Raw genomic sequence first — 9,416 nt, 5'->3', positions numbered from 1 at the left:
TCAGTACTGGTTCTCCTTATAGTCTCATTATTACCTCAACTACTTGGTACCCTGCACATTGACTCAGTACTGGTTCTCCTTATAGCCTCATTATTACCTCAACTACCTGGTACCCTGCACATTGACTCAGTACTGGTTCTCCTTATAGTCTCATTATTGTTATTTTATTGTGTTCTATTTCCTCTTTTTTTTCGCACATTTTTCGTACTCATAACTGCATTGTTGGGAAAGAGCTCATCAGTAAACATGTCACAGTAAAGTAAGGGAAGGTGGACACCTGTTGTATTCGGCGCATGTGAGAAATACAATTTGATCTGATTTGAAGCTCATTGGCAGAAACATGTCGTTGAGTGTAACAGTCGTCTCATGCTGAAGAGATCATGTTCGGATGTTGAAGCACGGTGGCTAGAAAAACTCCCTAGAAAGTTACGAACCTAGGAAGAAACCTAGAGAGGAACCATGCTCTGAGGGGTGACCAGTCATCATTTGTCTGTGCTGGGGAGAGATTATAAGAGAACATGGCCATTAAGTTCAATTCATTCTTCAAGATGTTCAAATGTTCATACATGACAAACAATAATCACAGTGGTTATAGAGGGTGCAATTGGTCAGTACCTGAGGAGTAAACCTGCCTCACCCAATGTGATATGGAATCGCTATTATTTTTAATTTTAGAACACATTCAATAACCACCAGAAGCTAGCTAATTAGCTACAAGCTATTTAGTCATTGTTAGCCACTGCTAGCGGCTTTTACCTTCTGCACAGATACCAGCCCTGTTTTTAGCCTGGATAATACTCGCCAGTCTACCAGTATTGGACTGTCTCTCCACAACAACACCGGATTCGTAATCCCAGGACCTAGCTTGCACCCACCGTGGCAGCCAGTACCGAGTTCTCTGTCGACACGGCGCCCCGCCGCCCCACCACGACTGGTCTGCCGACTAATATTCTATCCGCTGTGCCTTCAACCAGCCTCCGTCTGAGCAGAACTCCCTACCACCCCCTGGCTACTAACTTTAAACGCCGTGTCGCCCGCGTGCTAGCGTAGTGGCGGCTCCCTGTTCCATCTACTGCTGTCCCCTGGACACAATGATCACTTGGCTACATAGCTGATGCCTGCTGGACTGTCCATTAATCACGGTACTCCATTCTGTTTATGTATTTTTTACCTGTCGGCCCCAGCCACGAACTCAGGCTCTGTGTGTATTTAATCCGACCCTCTCTGCCTGGTCATCGCCATTTTACCTGCTGTTGTTGTGCTAGTTGATTAGCTGTCGTTATCTCACCTGTTGTTTTAGCTAGCTCTCCCAATCAACACCTGCGATTACTTTATGCCTCGCTGTATGTCTCTCTCAAATGTCAATATGCCTTGTATACTGTTGTTCAGGTTAGTTATCATTGTTTTAGTTTACAATGGAGCCCCTAGTTCCACTCCTCACACCTCTGATACCTCCTTTGTCCCACCTCCCACACATGTGGTGACCTCACCCATTATAACCAGCATGTCCAGAGATACAACCTCTCTTATCATCACCAGTGCCTGGGCTTACCTCCGCTGTACCCGCACCCCACCATACCCCTGTCTGCGCATTATGCCCTGAATATATTCTACCACGCCCAGAAGTCTGCTCCTTTTATTCTTTGTCCCCAATGCTCTATGCGACCAGTTTTGATAGCCTTTAGCCGCACACTCATCCTACTCCTCCTCTGTTCCTCGGGTGATGTGGAGGTAAACCCAGGCCCTGCATGTCCCCAGAAAACCTCATTTGTTGACTTCTGTGATCGAAAAAGCCTTGGTTTAGCGCATGTCAACATCAGAAGCCTCCTCCCTAAGTTTGTTTTACTCACTGCTTTAGCACACTCTGCCAACCCTGATGTCCTTGCCGTGTCTGAATCCTGGCTTAGGAAGGCCACAAAAAATTCAGAGATTTCCATACCCAACTATAGCATTTTCCGTCAAGAAAGAACTGCCAAAGGGGGAGGAGTTGCATTCTACTGCAGAGATAGCCTGCAAAGTAATGTCATACTTTCCAGGTCCATAACCAAAAAGTTTGAACTTCTAATTTTAAAAATTAATCTCTCCAGAAATAAGTTCCTCACTGTTGCTGCCTGCTACCGATCCCCCTCAGCTCCCAGCTGTGCCCTGGACACCATTTGTGAATTGATCGCCCCCCATCTAGCTTCTGTTAGGTGACCTAAACTGGGATATGCTTAACACCCCGGCAGTCCTACAATCTAAGCTAGATGCCCTCAATCTCAGACAAATCATCAAGGAACCCACCAGCTACAACCCTAAATCCGTAAACATGGGCACCCTCATAGACATTATCCTGACCAACTTGCCCTCCAAATACACCTCCGCTGTCTTCAATCACTTCCTCATTGCCTGTATCCGCTACGGGTCCGCGGTCAAACGACCACCCCTCATCACTGTCAAACGTTCCCTAAAACACTTCTGCGAGCAGGCCTTTCTTATCAACCTGGCCCGGGTATCCTGGAATCATATTGACCTCATCCTGTCAGTTGAGGATGCCTGGATATTTAAAAAAAAATGCCTTCCTAACCATCTTAAATAAACATGCCCCATTCAAGAAATTTAGAACCAGGACTGCAATAGCATCGAATAGTCCCTGCGATATGCAGCTGTTCAGGGAAGCTAGAAACCGTTATACACAGGCAGTTAGAAAAGCAAAGGCCAGCTTTTTCAAGCAGAAATTTGCACCCTGTAGCTCTAACTCCCAAAAATTCTGGGACACTGTAAAGTCCATGGAGAACAAGAGCTCCTCCTCCCAGCTGCCCACTGCACTGAGGCTAGCTAACATGGTCACCACCGATAAATCCATGATAATCGAAAACTTCAACAAGCATTTCTCAACGGCTGGCCATGCCTTCCTCCTGGCTACTCCAACCTCGGCCAACTGCTCCGCCCCCGCTCAGCTACTCGCCCAAGCCTCCCCAGCTTCTCCTTTACCCAAATCCAGATAGCAGATGTTCTGAAAGAGCTGCAAAACCTGTACCCATACAAATCAGCTGGGCTTGACAATCTGGACCCTCTATTTCTGAAACTATCCGCCGCCATTGTCGCAACCCCTATTACCAGCCTTTTCAACCTCTCTTTCGTATCGTCTGAGAACCCCGAAGGATTGGAAAGCTGCCGCGGTCATCTCCCTCTTCAAAGGGTGAGACACCCTGGACCCAAACTGTTACAGACCTATATCCATCCTGCCCTGCCTTTCTAAGGTCTTCGAAAGCCAAGTCAACAAACAGATTACCAACCATTTCGAATCTTCCCATACCTTCTCTGCTATGCAATCTGGTTTCAGAGCTGGTCATGGGTGCACCTCAGCCACGCTCAAGGTCCTAAACGATATCTTAACCGCCATCGATAAGAAACATTACTGTGCAGCCGTATTCATTGATCTGGCCAAGGCTTTCGACTCTGTCAATCACCACATCCTCATCGGCAGACTCGACAGCCTTGGTTTCTCAAATGATTGCCTCGCCTGGTTCACCAACTACTTCTCTGATAGAGTTCAGTGTGTCAAATCGGAGGGTCTGCTGTCCGGACCTCTGGCAGTCTCTATGGGGGTGCCACAGGGTTCAATTCTTGGACCGACTCTCTTCTCTGTATACATCAATGAGGTCGCTCTTGCTGCTGGTGAGTCTCTGATCCACCTCTACGCAGACGACACCATTCTGTATACTATCTTGTCTGAAAATGTTGTAGTTTGGAATTAAAATTTCTGAATTTTTGGTGGTCTTCCTAAGCCAGGATTCAGACACAGCTAGAACATCCGGGTTGGCAGAGTGTGCTAAAGCAGTGAATAGAACAAACTTAGGGAGGAGGCTTCTAATGTTAACATGCATGAAACCAAGGCTATTACGGTTACAGAAGTCATCAAAAGAGAGCGCCTGGGGAATAGGAGTGGAGCTAGGCACTGCAGGGCCTGGATTCACCTCTACATCGCCAGAGGAACATAGGAGGAGAAGAATAAGGGTGCGGCTAAAAGCAATAAGAATCGGTCGTCTAGAATGTCTGGAACAGAGAGTAAAAGGAGGTTTCTGGGGGCGATAAAATAGCATCAAGGTATAATGTACAGACAAAGGTATGGTAGGATGTGAATACAGTGGAGGTAAACCTAGGTATTGAGTGATGAAGAGAGAGATATTTTCTCTAGAAACATCATTGAAACCAGGAGATGTCATTGCATCTGTGGCTGGTGGAACTAATAAGTTGGATAAGGTATAGTGAGCAGGACTAGAGGCTCTACAGTGAAATAAGCCAATAAACACTAACCAGAACAGCAATGGACAAAACATATTGACATTAAGGAGAGGCATCCTTAGTCGAGTGATCAAAAGGGTCCAGTGACTGGAGAGGTTGGTTGGGGGTCACGGCGATTTAGACAGCTAGCCAGGCCATCGGTAGCAAGCTAGCATAGGATGGAGGTCTGTTGTTAGCCACCTCTTGCGTTCCGTCAGTAGATTAGTGGAGTTCCGTGTTGTAGAGGGGATTAGTCCAAATCACACAACAACAAAAATAAAAACAATAGATATAGTTATAGAGGCCCAAGAAGAAACATAATAATAATAAAAATAAATAAGTTGTCCGATTGTCTATTCTGAGAGCAGCCGGTAAGACAGCTAACGGTTAGCAGGCCGCAGATGGGCGTTCAGGTAACGTCGCGACGGAGGAGCCAGCTAGCTTCTGGCTAGCTTCTGGCTAGTTTCTGGCTAGCTTCTTGGAGTTTCTTGGAGGATTGCAGATTTGAGGTAAATAATACTTATTTAAAAATATAAATTGGTGAGGTGGGTTGCAGGAGAGTGTTTTGAAGATGAGTTGATGGAAAATAAAAATAAAATGTACGTGAAAAAAGTTGTAAGTATATATATATATACAGGACACGACAAGACGAGGACAAAAGACGTCTGAACTGCTATGCCATCTCGGAGCTGGATGGCCTCTCTATTGCCTTAATTCCCTAATCGTACTACATTTGCACACACTGAACATAGATTGTTCTATTGTGTTTCCGACTGTCCGTATGCTAATCCCTTTCTATTGTGTTACTGACTGTCCGTATGCTAATCCCTTTCTATTGTGTTACCGACTGTCCGTTTGCTAATCCCTTTCTATTGTGTTACCGACTGTCCGTTTGCTAATCCCTTTCTATTGTGTTACCGACTGTCCGTTTGCTAATCCCTTTCTTTGTGTTACTATCCGTGCTAATCCCTTTCTATTGTTTACCGACTGTCCGTTTGCTAATCCCTTTCTATTGTGTTTTTGACTGTCCGTTTGCTTTATCTTGGCCAGGTCTAGTTGTAAATTTAAACTGGTTAAATAAAGTTGAAATAAAATTAAAAATTAAAAATTGAATTACCAATTCTATTATTTCACTCATATTTGAAAACTTTTTTTATCCGATTTCATATAATCCTTTCTATTGTGTTACCGACTGTCCGTTTGCTAATCCCTTTCTGTATTGTGTTACCACATGATTGTCCGGGTTAGCAGATTTATTGGTCACATCTAATCCCTTTCTATTGTTACATACACTTAGCAGTTTGGTCAATCCAGGGTTCAGATTGTTACCGATGGTCACATACACATGTTTAGCATGTTTCTATTGTGTCACATACGACAGGGTGTCCATTTGCTAATCCATGTGTAACTCTAAATTGTTGTTTTTGTCACATACAGCTTTGCTTTATCTTGGCTAGGTCGCAGTTGTAAATGAGAACTTGTTCTTAATAGGCCAACCTGGTTAAATAAAGGTGAAATAAAATTAAAAATTAAAAATTGAATTACCAATTATTTAGAAGGAAAACTATTTCACTCATATTTTAATACATTTTAGGTCAGATTTCATATAAACCTGTAAACACTGGACAGATACTTTAAGGGTTTTTAGCTCAATCATCTGAGCTGGAGTTTACAAACACAACACATAAAGCCAACACATAAACAAATGTAGTCCCAGATATGAATCAAATTGGTCACATACACATGGTTAGCAGATGTTATTGGTCACATACACATGGTTAGCAGATGTTATTGGTCACATACACATGGTTAGCAGATGTTATTGGTCACATACACAGGGTTAGCAGATGTTATTGGTCACATACACAGGGTTAGCAGATGTTATTGGTCACATACACAGGGTTAGCAGATGTTATTGGTCACATACACATGGTTAGCAGATGTTATTGGTCACATACACAGGGTTAGCAGATGTTATTGGTCACATACACAGGGTTAGCAGATGTTATTGGTCACATACACAGGGTTAGCAGATGTTATTGATCACATACACAGGGTTAGCAGATGTTATTTACAATGTCTGCCTAGGAACAGTGGTTAACTGCCTTGTTCAGGGGCAGATTTGTACCTTGTCAGCTCAGGGATTCAATCTAGCAACCTTTCGGTTACTGGCCCAACACTCTAACCACGAGGCTACCTGCCACCTCTACACTCTAACCACGAGGCTACCTGCCACCTCTACACTCTAACCACGAGGCTACCTGCCACCTCTACACTCTAACCATGAGGCTACCTGCCACCTCTACACTCTAACCATGAGGCTACCTGCCACCTCTACACTCTAACCACTAGGCTACCTGCCGCCACAGACATACATGGTATCACTTGTTATACATTATTATACATAAATCATTGTCTAAAGCACAAGACATACTGTTGCATGTAGGTCTACATTATTTATCAATTGATCATATAGAAATGTAAAACATAATTTTTAACTACTACAAAGCAATTACATGTGGCACAGGAACCACTGACTCACTGCATTATTCTATAGTATTATCAAGACACCTGCTGTTAACTCTTAACTACTTAGGACAGCCCACGATGTGTCCTAAATATCTGCCGACTAGGTGGGACTAGAGACTTCATGCATAGCTTTAATTTATACCTATAAGTGTAAAATGTGTTTATTCTCAGCACTTATACGACCAATTTTCTACTCTGAGACGCTTTGTGGATATGGTCCCTGATCTCAACATATAGTTATATCCTAGCCAGTCGGTACAGCTCGGTAAGCTAGCTAGCTACTCTACCAGCAGCATCCTAGTTACCATAGCTACCACTACATCATCACCGGCTGTCTGCATTTCTTGTGGACCGATGGAGCTCCCCGGTTGTTTCTTCCACCTGTTAAATCCCGGTGAGGCTTCTCCCTCTCTCGTTGACGGATGCTGGCTACCTCTGTCCGGTTCTCCTCTCTTCACTAGATGGACGGTAACTTTAGTGTTTAACCCGTCTGAGTCCAAGGACCAAACTTTTGAATATTATTTTCAGGACGCCTCAATAGCAGGTATTGAACCCCGGGTAAATAATCACTAGTCAGAACCTCAACCTCAGTATACATTCATTATAAAAATCATCTTAATATCTGATATTGTGAGTAAACAACCTCGAGAGTGCGTCTTCCAGCCCTCTAATAAATCACATCATTCAACCCTCCCGGTTAGTAAATTTACCTCAACATCCCCCGGAGAAGGCAGAGTAACGACACCAGCCTTTTAGCGGGGCTGACAGACTGACTACAACGCTCGCGTCGCTAAATTTATTTAGTTATTAAAAATGACACACTGCTCTCGCGCGCCAACGAGCGCCTGGAAGTCAGTTCTATTTGTGACGCAGTTCGCGCTGCATCTCCTCATTGGTTTATAGAAGCAGGTACCCACGTGCCATCTCCTCATTGGTTTATAGAAGCAGGTACCCACGTGCCATCTCCTCAGTGGTTTATAGAAGCAGGTACCCACGTGCCATCTCCTCATTGGTTTATAGAAGCAGGTACCCACGTGCCATCTCTTCATTTAGCAAAAAAAACATAACTTAACATAAACTTAACTTCTTTAAACAATAAAAGCTAATTTACAAACATTTCTAAAAATGGATATATAGCTTTTTTCTTTTCTTATGTTTCCCCATCTGAGCTCAGAGTAGATGAGAGATGTAATGTTTGTCTCTGTTGTGTTGAAGCCCAATCCAGCAGGAGAGACCAGCCTCCCCTGTTCCCAGCTGTGTGTCCATGAAGAGTGACTGGTCTATGGAACAATGTTACAGGAATTAAATTCCTCTGTTTTAATAACCAATTAAAATCAAACACTCTGTCAATTCATAAGGATTTGTATGACCCTTATTTGTATAAAATGGACAGAGCCCAGTCTTAAAGTCAAACAGCAGCTTTTATTCACGAGAGTACTGCTCCTTACACATTTTACCACAGGTTATAAACTGAAAATGACGTCACTAGTTTTAGTACTAGCCTAGTCATCTCCGCTCCAGTACAATGTCTGTATGGTTGTCACATCGTCTCTCCCTATTAAGATGATATATGACCGAGCCAAGGCCAGCTGGTGTAGATAAGCCTTTTAGCCAGTCTGGCTATAAGTTCATTCATTTCTACCATGGTACAGACAGTCATTGTTCAAATTTTTGATTATATTTACACACATTATATTCAGTACTAGGATTAAAAAGAAAATTCATACATATACAGTAACGTAATAGTATTCTGATTAGTACATATACAGTAACATAATAGTATTCTGATTAGTACATTGATAGAGGAATTCTAAATTCCTTTATGTTTTATTGCCAAAACCAATTTCGCACTCGTTTCTAATTCATTAATGAGGTGTAAGTTCATTAATTATGCATGAAGTAGATCGAGACCAGTCTTAAAAGCCAGGTAAGAGCGTTTTATTCCAGAGAGTACTAAACTCATACACATTTTTCCACAGGTTATAAACTGAACATGACATCATCAGTTTCCCACCCTCTCTCCGATTCTCACAAGAGCCCATTGTTTTAGGTCTGGAACATCTCCCAGACATTTCTTATCTGTCTGAAAAACCACAGCTTCTCTCTCTTTAACCTCCCAAGAGGCACAGACAATTAATTCGTTCTGCTTACATTTTCAGTAACAGCTTAACCAATAACTTTTACTTTTCATACCATAACATAATAGTATTAGAATAAATGGTTCTAATCAATAATGTATACATAATTAATCATTTCAACCATAATTTCCTCTATCATACATATACAGTAACATAATAGTATTCTGATTAGTCAGTCCTGATTGAAATGTATACATAATTAGTCATCATTGATAAAAATTCAACCTATACACTTTAGAGAGGGAGACTTTTCTACTGAACAAAGGTAAGAAGAACTCATGGGTCCTGGTCAGTGAGTTAAACAACACTGTCTCTAGTTGTTGTTTTCATAATCAATAGGCTAATCATTTTGTCCATTTGCATAGTCCTAAAACAATATTAAACAAACACAACATTCCCTCCCTGTGTGTGTGTGTGTGTGTGTGTGTGTGTGTGTGTGTGTGTGTGTGTGTGTGTGTGTGTGTGTGTGTGTGTGTGTACTCC

General features: G+C 42.6%; 1 protein-coding gene across 1 annotated transcript in view; it reads left to right on the top strand.

Moving 5' to 3' along the window:
* Positions 1–9,416, top strand: part of LOC135567705 (NLR family CARD domain-containing protein 3-like) — a 16,804-nt gene that overhangs the window by 3,490 nt on the left and 3,898 nt on the right. The window lies entirely within an intron of this gene.

Source organism: Oncorhynchus nerka, unplaced genomic scaffold (genome assembly GCF_034236695.1).
Source record: "Oncorhynchus nerka isolate Pitt River unplaced genomic scaffold, Oner_Uvic_2.0 unplaced_scaffold_1872, whole genome shotgun sequence".
Taxonomy (NCBI): Eukaryota; Metazoa; Chordata; class Actinopteri; order Salmoniformes; family Salmonidae; genus Oncorhynchus; species Oncorhynchus nerka.
The sequence above is the reverse complement of the archived record's forward strand: the minus strand, read 5'-3'. Positions and strand labels throughout refer to the sequence as shown.